This window comes from Macaca thibetana, chromosome 19 (assembly GCF_024542745.1).
Source record: "Macaca thibetana thibetana isolate TM-01 chromosome 19, ASM2454274v1, whole genome shotgun sequence".
NCBI classification, from domain to species: Eukaryota; Metazoa; Chordata; class Mammalia; order Primates; family Cercopithecidae; genus Macaca; species Macaca thibetana.
The window spans coordinates 506939-519855 of NC_065596.1; the positions used below are offsets into that span (position 1 = coordinate 506939).

A 12917-nucleotide genomic window follows, 5' to 3' on the forward strand; every position below is an offset into this window, starting at 1 on the left:
ATGCCACCACACCCAGATAATTTGTGTATTTTTAGTAGAGACCGGGTTTCACCATCTTGGCCAGACTGGTGTCAAGCTCCTGACCTCACGTGATGCACCCGCGTTGGCATCACAAAGTGCTGGGATGACGGGTGGGAGCCACTGTGTCCAGTCCAGATCTTTTAAAATTAGTACTGTTTAAATTTGTGCAAAATTCATAGGCTTGCAGTAGCAGACATTTTAATATTTTTTTCCAGTAGAAGAGAAAAAGTGGCTGGGCACAGTGGCTCACGCCTGTATTCCCAGCACTTTGGGAGGCCGAGACAGGTGGATCACCTGAGGTCAGGGGTTCGAGACCAGCTTGACTAACATGGTGAAACCCTGTCTCTACTAAAAATACAAAAATTAGCCAGATATAGTATCGGGTGTCTGTAATCCCAGCTCCTCGGGAGGCTGAGGCAGGAGAATCGCTTGAACCCTGGGAGGCAGAGGTTGCAGTGAGCCAAGATTGTGCCATTGCACTCCAGCCTGGGTGAAAAAGCAAGACTGAGTCTGAAAAACAAAGAATGAAAACCAATAAAATTAATTTTTAAAATACGTTTAAAAGAAACTTCACATTTGTTCATTAAATAAGATTTAAAACCACATTTTAAGTGACTGATTAGTAATTCCAATCTATTTCATTTGAGTCACTGAAAAAACCCTAATATCCTTTAATTATTCAAAAAATATTCAAAAAAAAAAGTATTCTTACATTAGTGTTTCTGAAACTTTCAGAAACTGTGGACCACTTAATGGATGATGATGTACATGGAGACAAATTTTCTATATGATAATAGGCTCATCCTAGCTTTTGTTTTCATTTTTTAAATTTTTTGAGACAGAGTTTTGTTTCTATTGCCCAGGCTGCAGTGCAATGGTGCGATCTTGGCTCACTGCAACTTCCGCCTTCCGAGTTCAAGCGATTCTTCTGCCTCAGCCTCCCTAGTAGCTGGGATTACAGGCATGCGCCATCATGCCTGGCTAATTTGTATTTTTTATAGATATGGGGTTTTTCCATGTGGGTCAGGTTGGTCTCAAACTCCCGACCTCGCGTGATCTGCTCACCTTGGCCTCCCAAAGTGTTGAGATTACAGGCGCGGGCCACCTCACCCGGTCTCATCCTAGCTTTTAATTTAAAAATTCAGTTTATTTCAAAAGTAAAATTAATGGCTCTTTTAAGTCATGAGAGGGATATCATTGGTAGAATCCATTTACCAAAGTGTATATCTTAGGCTTAGTAATGAGTACTTTAAACCAAAAATCAGTTTCTACATACTGTCTAAGTGCAAAAAGAGGTGTTTTATAAAATCCTCTTTATTTCTACTAAGTTAGAGAATTCAAAGCCAAAATGTTAAGTTAGGGATAAAAACAAGCATTGGATAAGAATGTGTTGGGTGCGATGATTCAGAGTCAAACTTGACAAGTGGTTCCTGATTGCAGCTGAGTTCTGCTATTTATGGGCTGTATGACTTGAATACAGTTTCTTCACCGCTATGTGCTTGACTATTCAGCTGTACAGTGAGAATAATGGTGCTTAAATCCTAGGGTTTTGTTAAAATTAGAGCAAGTAATACAAATGATGTCCCGGAAGAGCATCCAACACATAACAAATGTACAGAAATTTTATCTATTTGTCGATTCTGTTAGATTTTGATCAATGTTAAGCCTAAAAACCAGGTGACCACATCAGTGGATTGTATGTTCATTCTACTCAGCCAGTCTGAGGCTGTATAGTAGTTGAATGTTTCTAATACTATCCTTGGCAAATTCACATATATTCACATATGTGTGTGTTTGTGTGTGTGTGTGTGTGTGTGTTTCCTGAAAATTTTAAGATGAACAAGCACTTTCTTCTCTGGCCAAATTTCTTAAAGCTTTTTTTCTGTCTGATTTTAAAAAAGTATTAATATTTTTATTGGCAAATCAGAGTCATATACATTTATGGGGAACAATATGAAGTTTTAGTATATGTATATAATATGGAATGAAAAAGTCAAATTAACATATCAGCTCACTCAAGTATCATTTTCGTGGTGAGATATTTGAAATTTACTCTTAGTCATTTTGAAATATACAATACATTGTCATTTACTATAATCACACTGCTGTGCAATATATCTCAAAAGCTGTTTACCCTATTTGAAACTTTGTGCCCTTTGATCAACAGCTCCCTATTTTTCTTACTTTCTTGCTTGCTTTCTCTCTCTCTCTTTTTCTTTTTCTTTTGTCTTTATTTGAGATGGAGTCTTGCTGTGTTGCCCAGGCTGGAGTGCATTGGTGCAATCTCGGCTCACTGCAACCTCCGTCTTCTGCATTCAAGTGATTATCCTGCCCCACCCTCCCGGGTAGCTGGGATTATAAATATGCGCCACCAAACCTGGCCAACGACTCCCTATTTTCTTCCCACCACACCAGTGGAACAACTGGTAACCATTGTTCCACTTTATACTTTTTTTTTTTTTTTTTTTTTTTTTTTTTTTTTTTTGAGACGGAGTCTCGCTCTGTCACCCAGGCTGCAGTGCAGTGGCCGGATCTCAGCTCACTGCAAGCTCCGCCTCCCGGGTTCACGCCATTCTCCTGCCTCAGCCTCCCGAGTAGCTGGGACTACAGGCGCCCGCCACCTCGCCCGGCTAGTTTTTTGTATTTTTTAGTAGAGACGGGGTTTCACCGTGTTAGCCAGGATGGTCTCGATCTCCTGACGTCGTGATCCACCCGTCTCGGCCTCCCAAAGTGCTGGGATTACAGGCTTGAGCCACCGCACCCGGCTATACTTTTGTGAGTTAAAATTTATTAGATTCTACATATAAATGAGGTCATGCAGTATTATTTTTTCTGTATCAGACTTCTTCCATCTAGCATAATGTCTTCTGAATTTATCCATATTTTTTGAACGATAGGATTTTCCTCCTGTTTGTTTTTTATTTTTATTTTTTTTGAGACAAAGTCTTGCTCTGTCACCCAGGCTGTAGTGCAGTGGCACAGTCTTGGCTTACTGTAACCTCTGCCTCCCAGGTTCAAGTAATTCCCCTGCCTCAGCCTCCCAAGTAGCTGGGATTACAGGTGCCCGCCACCATGCCCAGCTAATTTTTTTGTATTTTTAGTAGAGATGGCGTTTCACCATGTTGGCCAGGCTGGTCTTGAACTCTTGACCTCATGATCTGCCTGCCTCAGCCTCCCAAAGTGCTGGGTTTATAAGCATGAGCCACCACACCTGGTCAGGATTTTCCTCTTTTTAAGGCTGAATAGTATTCCATTGTGCATCTATGTCAAATTTTTTAAATTAATTTAAATGTATATTTATTATTGGTTGAAAAACTTGGGTTATGAAAAGATATTTCCGTGTTAAGCATGTATTAATGTAATTCAGCGTTAAATATTAATAATAGCTGGTTTGTACTGAGCACTAACCATAACACTATGCACGTGTTAATGAGTTTAATTCTCACAGTAACTTAATACCATAAGTATTATAATTATTCTTATTTTACAGAGGAACAGAAAGAACCACTGAGAAAAACAACTTGCTCACAATAGCCCAGGCTGGAGTTTAGTGGTTTGATCTTGGCTTACTGCAACCTCTGCCTCCCGGGTTCAAACTATTCTCATGCCTCAGCCTCCCAAGTACCTGGGATTGCAGACGTGGAACACCATGACTGGCTAATTTTTGTATTTTTAGTAGAAATGGAGTTTTTACATTTTTGCCAGGCTGGTCACAAGCTCTGGACTTTATGTGATCCTCCCACCTTGGCCTCCCAAAGTGCTGAGATTACAGGTGTGAGCCACCATGCCCAGCCTAATGTGAATGTTTTTTTTTTTTTGAGACGGAGTCTCGCTCTGTCGCCCAGGCTGGAGTGCAGTGGCCGGATCTCAGCTCACTGCAAGCTCCGCCTCCCGGGTTCACGCCATTCTCCTGCCTCAGCCTCCCGAGTAGCTGGGACTACAGGCGCCCACCACCTCGCCCAGCTAGTTTTTTGTATTTTTTTAGTAGAGACGGGGTTTCACCGTGTTAGCCAGGATGGTCTCGATCTCCCGACCTCGTGATCCACCCGTCTCGGCCTCCCAAAGTGCTGGGATTACAGGCTTGAGCCACCGCGCCCGGCCAATGTGAATGTTTCTTGAATCCAGAAAAGTTATGCAGATAGTTTCTTGTAGGTTAACATAAAAGAACAATTAGCAAAAACATTTGAAATGGGATAAAATTAATCAAAACCACATCTTTCCAATAAGTGGTCATAATTGCTGTGCTTTTTAAAATGGCTAGATTACTAACAATATGCAAAGACAAGACTTTGGCTTAACTTTTTGAACATTTTGACATTTGAAATCTTGGCTAAAGATTTTTTTTTTTTTTTTTTTTTTTTTTTTTTTGAGACGGAGTTTTGCTCTTGTTCCCTAGGCTGGAGTGCAATGGTACGATCTTGGCTCACCACAACCTCTGCCTCCTGGGTTCAAGCGATTCTCCTGCCTCAGCCTCCCGAGTAGCTGGGATTACAAGCATGTGCCACCATGCCTGGCTAAGTTTTTATTTTTTAGTAGAGGTAGGGTTTCTCCATGTTGGTCAGGCTTGTCTCAAACTGACCTCAGGTGATCCACCCGCCTCAGCCTCCCAAACTGCTGGGATTACAGGTGTGAGCCACCGCGCCTGGCCAAAGATTTTAAAAAGAATATTTTTTAGGTGACTTTTTAGGGCTTCCAAGGTAATACAAGAAGAATTTTAATAGGCAGGAAAATGCATTCTACATACACACATTGCACTTCTCTGATTTGCTTTAACATTGGAAGATTAAAGACTGCAAATCTAGTTTCTCAATTTAGAGTAAATTAACAAAAGATTTATTTTTCAGCTAGGCAAATAATTGTATAAAACTAATGGATAACAGATGTCAGTAGCTGTCAAAAAATAGCATGAGCAGATTCGGTAAGTATCTAGCCATGCAAATGACAGTCCAATAAAATTAAAACCCTAATAAAGCATTGATGTGCAGTGCCATGCACCTCCACTCAGCACCTCCTTGTGCCTGTTTACAGAGATACCAATTTCTCCTTTGTGACTAAGGGTGAATACTGGAAACTGAGAATGCTGTATTCAGAGTTATTACTGGGAACATGGTTAACACATTTCTTTCATATTATAAAGAAATTTTATGAATGTTACTCTGCCTCACAACGCCTTTTACTAAAAGTTTGTTTTTTTAAAGTACTCAATTTGGATTTATAAAAAATGTCAATATTCTGGATAAGTCACAAACACTTAAATTTCAACCAAATTTTATAAAACATATTTGAATAAGATGAAGTGTTCTTAGCCAATAATTGTATTTTATTACTAAATTTAGAGACAAATAGAAAACCAGTACTTTGGGCCAAATAACAGTGTTTGGCACAGAAATACTCCCAAACAAGTGCTCTTGATCATCATCATTAAAATAGCAATGGCACCACCTGCTTTCCTGAAACCAGCTGGACTGTTTTCCACTGATATAAAGTGGAGAGGACATTGAAATAATGAAGGAAGCTGATATAAATGGAAGACTTATATAAAACAAAAGTAAATACAAGTGAAATACTTATATGAAATACTTTTTTTAAAAAAAGTAGCATTTGATGTCGTACGACTGTAGATGAAACTATTAGTATGAGATCCTCATATTTTTACTTCTCTTGACAGAATAACTTCATTCACAATGTTCTTATTTCAAATAATATTTTTTCTGTTAGATATTTGCTAGCTTCCAGTCGAATATTACCTGAGTTCAATAGAAATCAACCAAAGAAATATTTTACCACAAGCATTTTATTATTGATGTGTATGCTTATTTTACTTAAAATACATTAGCTTTTGATGAAAGATTTATACTTTTTTTTTTATCAGTGTGTTTTTTATTGTCCTTCCAGGAAGCTACTCTTCTCAGCACTACCCGCATTGACTAATAGTGAGTAAAAGTTCTGTTTGGTTAAGAAGCAAATGTGTCTTCTCTGTATCTCTTTTTTCATTTGTTGGCTGAAGAAAGGAGAATGCAGATAGAAGATTAAAGAAACTATAATCCCTGAAAGATTATTTAGAAGTCCTCTTAACCAGAAAGAAAACCCTCAAGGAATTGTGATATGAGCAGAAAATACATTATCTTGCTAAGCTTCTAAAATTTCAGTATAAAACCTGTATTGCTTTAACAAATATATTATTCCTTCAGTTTTGATTTTTCAGAATATGATTCAATTTCTTGGTGAATCAAAACTGAGAGGGGAATAACTTATTTGTGAAGGTAAGAAAATATAGGGAATACTTACTATTTGTGGCCAACATCTTCTCCACCCCACATCGTTCTATGCTCTGCTTTTATTGATACCGGAGCACAAAAGAAATTATTTAGGCAAATTGTGAGTATAAGAGAGTCCTCAGCAAAGCTTCTCTTTTAACAAGAAACAGCCCGCAATTGATTTTTTTTCAACAAAGAGCAGCCTGTAAAATCCAGCTGCAAACATAGATAAGCAAGCTGGAAGCTTACATGGGTGAATGTCGGCAGCTGTTGCAATAGGAAAAGCTACCTGGGGCCAACCATTTTCAACATGGAGGCGCTATGTTTTTTTTGTGAATCACGTGTGTAAAGGAACAGGAAACAGGGCACTGGCCGGGTAAAGAACCCATGTGCATAGTAGAAAATTAAGGTGAGGTGGCCAGCTTCTTCATGCACTGTGTAAATGGCACACCTTGTGTGACCAATCTTTTAGTCCCTATCTAAATCAAAAACACCATTTCCTCAAGCTCGTCTGTAAAACCCCATGCATTTCACCACAGAACTGGAAGACCTGCTGGAGAGCCCATCTGTCTCTGTAGGAGAGAGAGGTTTTCTTTTTCTTTTGCCTATTAAACCTCTACTCTTAACCTCACTCCTCATGTGTTTGCATCCTTAATTTTCTTGCTGTGAGGCAATAAACCTCACTCCTAACCTCAAGTGATCTGCTCACCTCAACCTTCCATAGTGCTGGGATTAAAGGTGTAAGCCACCACACCTGGTGGATTCCACTTTCTTTTATAACCAGAATATCTCCTAAAGCCAAAGGATAAAAAAAGGCTAGAAGCCATTATTAGTAACCTAAAAATCTAGGCCCTCCTCAAACCCTGTAACACCCCAATATTAGGAGTGCAAAAATCCAATGTGAAATGAAAACCATCAAAAAATCAACAGGTTATTATTCTCAGTTTACCTTCCACAAAAGGTAGCAGTAATGCATTCTAAGGAATATAAAAAGAAAACAGGAAGTAGCTGAAGGAAATAGTTTAGCTGATCAGTCAGTCAAATCAGCAGAAAGGAAGCTTCAGGGCAACAACACACTTCATACTCCTCTAATTTGGGAAGATTCCATAAGAAAAAATAGGCCCCAGTATTCTCCTGCAGAGATAAAATGGGTCATTACTCAAGGGTACACTTTCCAGTCCTCAGAATAGCTAGAGTCAAAGGATGGCAAACTCCATTTGCCAATCTCTAGCCAATGGAAAGTCCTTAAAATGTTTCACCAAACTTTTCACTTGGGAAAGAATAAAACTTGTCAATATGCCCAGAGATTGTTTTCAGGAGAGAACTTATTCAAAACATCACACAGGTTGTTAAAGCTTATGAAGCCTATCTTAAAGATAATCTCCTCAACAGGCAGCTTCTCCCTCTCTGAACCCAAAGGGTGGGAAGCTATTCAAGGGAGATCTGGAAGATAAACTTCACCCACATGTGAAAACCAAAGGGCATCCAGTGCCTTCTGGTACGGGTGGATGCTTTAAGGATCTTTGTTTTCATGGGTTATGTAATTGGCACACCTAGTCAAACCAATCCCCTGTAAATCATTCATCACCTATGTAAATCAATCACGGCCTCCTCAAGCCACTGTACAAAATCAATCACATTCTGCCCCAAATCAAAGACCCTCTCTTGGGCAACGCACATGCTCAGAATGAGGAAGCTTTTTCTCTATCTCTTCTTTCTGTCTGTTAAACTTTCTGCTTCTAAACCCCCTGCTTGTGTGTGTTTGTGTCCTGAATTCTTTCTCGATTCAAGACACAGAACCACAGGTAGAGGCCCAGACAACAAAGCCATTTCATTTGGGGGTTCTCATTTGGGATCAGAATCAGAACAGAAGATACAAACGTCGGATTGGTGAGTATGGCGTGGACCTCAAATCTGTCTTTTAATCTCAAGGCTTTCTTCAAATCAGTTTTATTCACAGAGGTCCTAACCATCATGTGAGGCTGGAAGAAGTCTGAAGCAACTGAGGATTATTGTTGAGGGCACACCCTGGCATTATTCAAAGCCTTCTGGACTGAAGCCAGCCTGTGATGGCCCATCTGAGTGTTGGCAAAGGATCTTCAGCTATCCTTTCACAAAATTTTCCTTTCTTTCTATCTGGTGTAACTATGTGTCTTATTCTCTCTGTGTGTGCAATGTGCAGGAAGGTTTACAGTTCAGAGAAACACTTCTGTTACAAAAGATTGGCAAATGCCTCAGGCAGAACTCAATAAGCATCTGTATCTTTCCTCTAGTGAGCACATGGTATTTCTAAGCCAACAGTGTCAGCTAGTGAAAATAGAAATTCTCTTCATGAGACACATTTCAGTCATTTACCATAACACTGCAATTTCCTAAGTATTTTTGTGCTGCTAGAAAAGACCCTTCTGTGAATGGGAAAGCTCTGCCTTCAACAATTAGGAGTAAAATATCTTCCATACCAAATTTTAGTTCTGATACTGTCCCATTAGTAGAAAAAGTCATCGTTAGGTCCCTACCTACATTTAAGGCACCCAGTCTGCCTCTAATTAGAACACTACTTAATTAGTAAGGAGAATTTTAAGTTTAGAAGCTAACCAGAAACACTTTTCTAAGGGTAAATGTTTTATCATGAGCCATAATAGCAGGCAATCTAGCAAATTTTTTTTTGTTGTTAAAGAAACCTTGCCCAAAGGTGACTATTAGAGTCTCTACAAAGATTCGTTTTTTTAGGGAGCCAGGAAGATCACACAAGTCTAGAAAGTCAAAGGGAATCACAGGTGGATAAGCTGAGGTTGCATGGGTAAAGCACAGTTAATCCCATGACTTAGTTCATCTGGTTCCGTGACTTGGAAAGCCACACCTACAACCATGGGCAGCACATTTAACATGGTGCCAGGACCCAGGAACCAAGAAAAGAGAATGGTCGGGAGACACTCACACTGTCTTCCCCTCCACCCTGGGTCACAATGAAAGAAGGAAAACTAAAAGGATGCTTTTATTCTCACTTCTTTTTCTAGATGGGTAACAGACCGTCTTCACCTTGCACCCCTCTGGAGTGCACTGTGAAACACTAGAACTTCTTCAACCTCAGGACTTTGAAGAAAAAAGCAACTCATTTTCTTTTGCCCAAGGGTATGGCATTTTTACTGAACCTTTGCAAGCATTGTAAAATCAACCCTGCTATTTTAACAGGCGTATCAGGCAGGACTATAGGGGACAATCCTCCAGAATTAGAAAAGCAACTTCCAGGGGAACCATCTGAGAACTCCCAGTATTTGGGGCCAACGCAAGTTCCCTTCTTATTGCAGGACCCTAGAGAAGTAAAGGAAGACTTAGGTCAATTTTCTGACAACTCCAATAGATTTATAGAAGGTTTTCAGAATTTAACTCAAGTGTATCCCCTCACATGAAAGGATGTTATGCTGCTTCTAAACCCAACCCCAACTACAGCCGAAAAGAAGGCAGCTCTGCAGGCAGCAGAGATTTTCAGAAATGAGCAATGTATCTCCTATAACACATCAAAAGGGAAAAAAGGAGATAGGGAATGTGAAGAAATAGAAGAAACACCATTTTGAATAGGAAGTGAAGCAGTTCCTCTTGACAACCCTGATTGGGACTCCAGTAGCTCTGCAGATGAATGGAAAAGGAAATACCTTTTAATATGCATTTTAGAAGGTCTAGAAAGATTTCTGCCTGACCCAGTGAGATGTCATAGACCTTTAACTGAATCCAAGCCAGTTAATTATCAGATCCAGTCTGACTCTAGATCCAATCCACTTTCTGTCCTGACTTCTTAATCCAGTTTGAATTCTAAATTCGCTAAAACTCAGAGAGTTCAAAACACAAATCCATGATACTTTGGAATCCAAGAAAGAACTTACCATGCTCCCTAGTTGCTGCAAGACAGCAGCGAACACAATAAGCCATTGTTTGGTCACTTGGTATTCTTGGGGGTTGCTAGAGGCTCTATTTCAGATTTTACTTCTAGTTCAATCTGTTAAAAATGTCTTAAACCAAATATATATATATATATATGATGGACTTTCATTCTTGTCATCCAGCCAGGAGTGCAATGGCACGTTCTTGGCTCACTGCAACCCTCGCCTCTCAGGTTCAAGCAATTCTCCTACCTCAGCCTCCCAAGTATCTGGGATTACAGGCACCCGCCACCACCATACTTGGCTATTTTTTTTTTTTTTTTTTTTTTTTTTTTTTTTTTTGTATTTTTAGTACAGACAGTGCTTCACCAAGCTGGCCAGGCTGATCTCGAACTCCTGATCTCAGGTGATCCACCCACCTCGGCCTCCCAAAGTGCTGGGATTACAGGTGTGAGCCACCATGCCCAGCCAAACAAAATAAATTTAACAGAATTTAATCAAGCAAAAAGTTATTCACTAATTTTGCAGTCTGGTGAGCCAGAGTAGGCTCAGAGAAAACTCCCAAGCAGTCACACTGTTGGCATTTAAACTAGAACAATTTCACTATGAGTAGGGGATTGATAAAATAACGCTGAGACCTGTTGGGCTGCATCACAAAAAGTCAGGCATTCTTAGTCACAGGTGAGTAAAGGAGGATATTTATTTTAAGGTACCCACTGGCTGAGTGGATCCACATCTAAAAAGCTGAGCCTTCAACAAAGACAGAGCAGGGTTTTTATAAGTGGGCTTACAGAAGCAAAACAAAAGCAGTTAATCATATAGTGCATAACTTGTGGCCTTGCATAGCTGGTGACCATGTAGCCGCGTCAAAAGAAAACCAAGAACTGGCTAAATACAGACATTTATAAAACATAATCATGCTTAAGAGGCAAAGGAAAGGAGTAACAGTAAGGGAATTTGTCTTTTTTTTTTTTTTTCTTTTTTTTTCCCCTTCAACCTTGCTCTGGAGTGAGGGGGGTGCCTGGAGCCTATTCCTTTGACCTTGGCTTTTCGGATAGTGTTATCTTATAACTGTCCTTGAAGCGAACTGCTAAGCAGAGGAACACTTGTTTCTTTTTCTTTTTAACCCTTACTACAATCCCTTTCTGGTGACAACATAATAGAAGAATATTTATGCACAGATAAAAAACCTGAAGTACAGGAAAGAAAAGTGAGTTACAGAAACAGTGATTAATTATAGCTTGGCATTTGCTTTATTTAGACATGAATTAAGCAGTTGGTCTCTTTTGATCGGCCAAAATTTGATAACTGACCCAAAACTAGGTTACAGTTTATTTACATTTTCAGCTGGGTTTCAGTTGACCATGTATGAAGAAACACTCAGGCTCAATTCAAAACACATAAAAAGGTAGCTTTAGGTTAAACTTTATTTAAAAAAACAGATTTCATATGTCTGCAAACGCTTTTCATCCCTTTTTGATATTTGGAGGCTATTTATGATTTTCATTGCTGACTAAAACTACTGTGCCTGAAACAAACTCTAACCTTGATATGAAGTGACTTATAGAGAAATCTGCTAACAAGACATTTTATTCTGCTGAAATTTAGAAAAATAGCTGAGTAAATCCGAAGTTGTCCTTTGATTTTTAAAATAACAGAGCTGCTTTTTAAGATTCTAAAGTCAGAAGCAGCCATGAGGCAATTCTCAGCAGCACACATGAAAATCACACACAGTGAATGCATCTTTCACTCTGAACCAATTGTTTTCTCCCCAGTCTGCGTGTAAAAATCACCTGGGGGAGGGCCTTTAAAACTCTTCCCAATTCAAGTCGACACACCCCAATTAAATCAGAATTCCTGGAGTGGAACCCAGGCAACAGTATGGTTTAAATCTTTCAAGGTGACGACAGAGTACAGCCAAACTCAAAGCCACTGCTTTAAACCAACACTTTTTAGATCACCTACTTGCCAATTATTTCTCAAATAAATAAAAAATTGTTTGCCACTAAATCATGGCCTTTCAGTCTTACCAGTATTATCAAATTACTATTTTTTTCAGAACCAACCTTGCTATTGGTTCTGTTCCTGATTCAACCTGGTTCCATAGATACTGCACACTATGTGGAGAACACTGTGCAAGGTGCCGTGGCAGTGATGATTATTACTGTGAGGAAAACGTTTCCTTAAATTAAAAAAAAGCTGCATTTCCACAAAACAAAAAACATTACATGTACCAAATTAAGAAAAAAAAAATACCTATAACTCACCCAAAGGTTAGAGCTTTAATATTCCCTTTGAATATTAACATCTGTATGATTATGTCCTGAGTGAGTGTGTTCCACCAGAAAACAAAACAAAACAAAAAACTAAAATCTTGCCATTATTCTGAGATACTGAGTTAGCATTTTTGTGCAAATATATACTATTTAAATTTTTTTTTTTTTTTTTTGAGACGGAGTCTCGCTTTGTCTCCCAGGCTGGAGTGCAGTGGCCCGATCTCGGTTCACTACAACCTCCGCCTCCCGGGTTCAAGCGATTCTCCTGCCTCAGCCTCCTGAGTAGCTGGGACTACAGGCGTCCGCCACCACCCCCGGCTAAGTTTTGTATTTTTAGTAGAGACAGGGTTTCACCATATTGTCCAGGCTGGTCTTGAACTCCTGACCTTGTGATCCTCCCACCTCGGCCTCCCAAAGTGCTGGGATTACAGGCGTGAGCCACTGCGCCCGGCCTAACTTTTTTATTAATATGTAGCATACAGAAC

General features: G+C 39.5%; 1 protein-coding gene across 1 annotated transcript in view; it reads right to left on the bottom strand.

Annotated features, from left to right (window-relative positions):
• Nucleotides 1-254: 254 nt before the first annotated feature.
• The window catches only part of LOC126942223 (zinc finger protein 724), a 715842-nt gene continuing 703179 nt past the window's right edge, over nucleotides 255-12917 (bottom strand). Inside the window, exon 5 of the transcript XR_007721532.1 lies at nucleotides 255-273. The gene's annotated coding sequence lies outside the window, so the exon portion shown is untranslated. The remainder of the gene's footprint in view (nucleotides 274-12917) is intronic.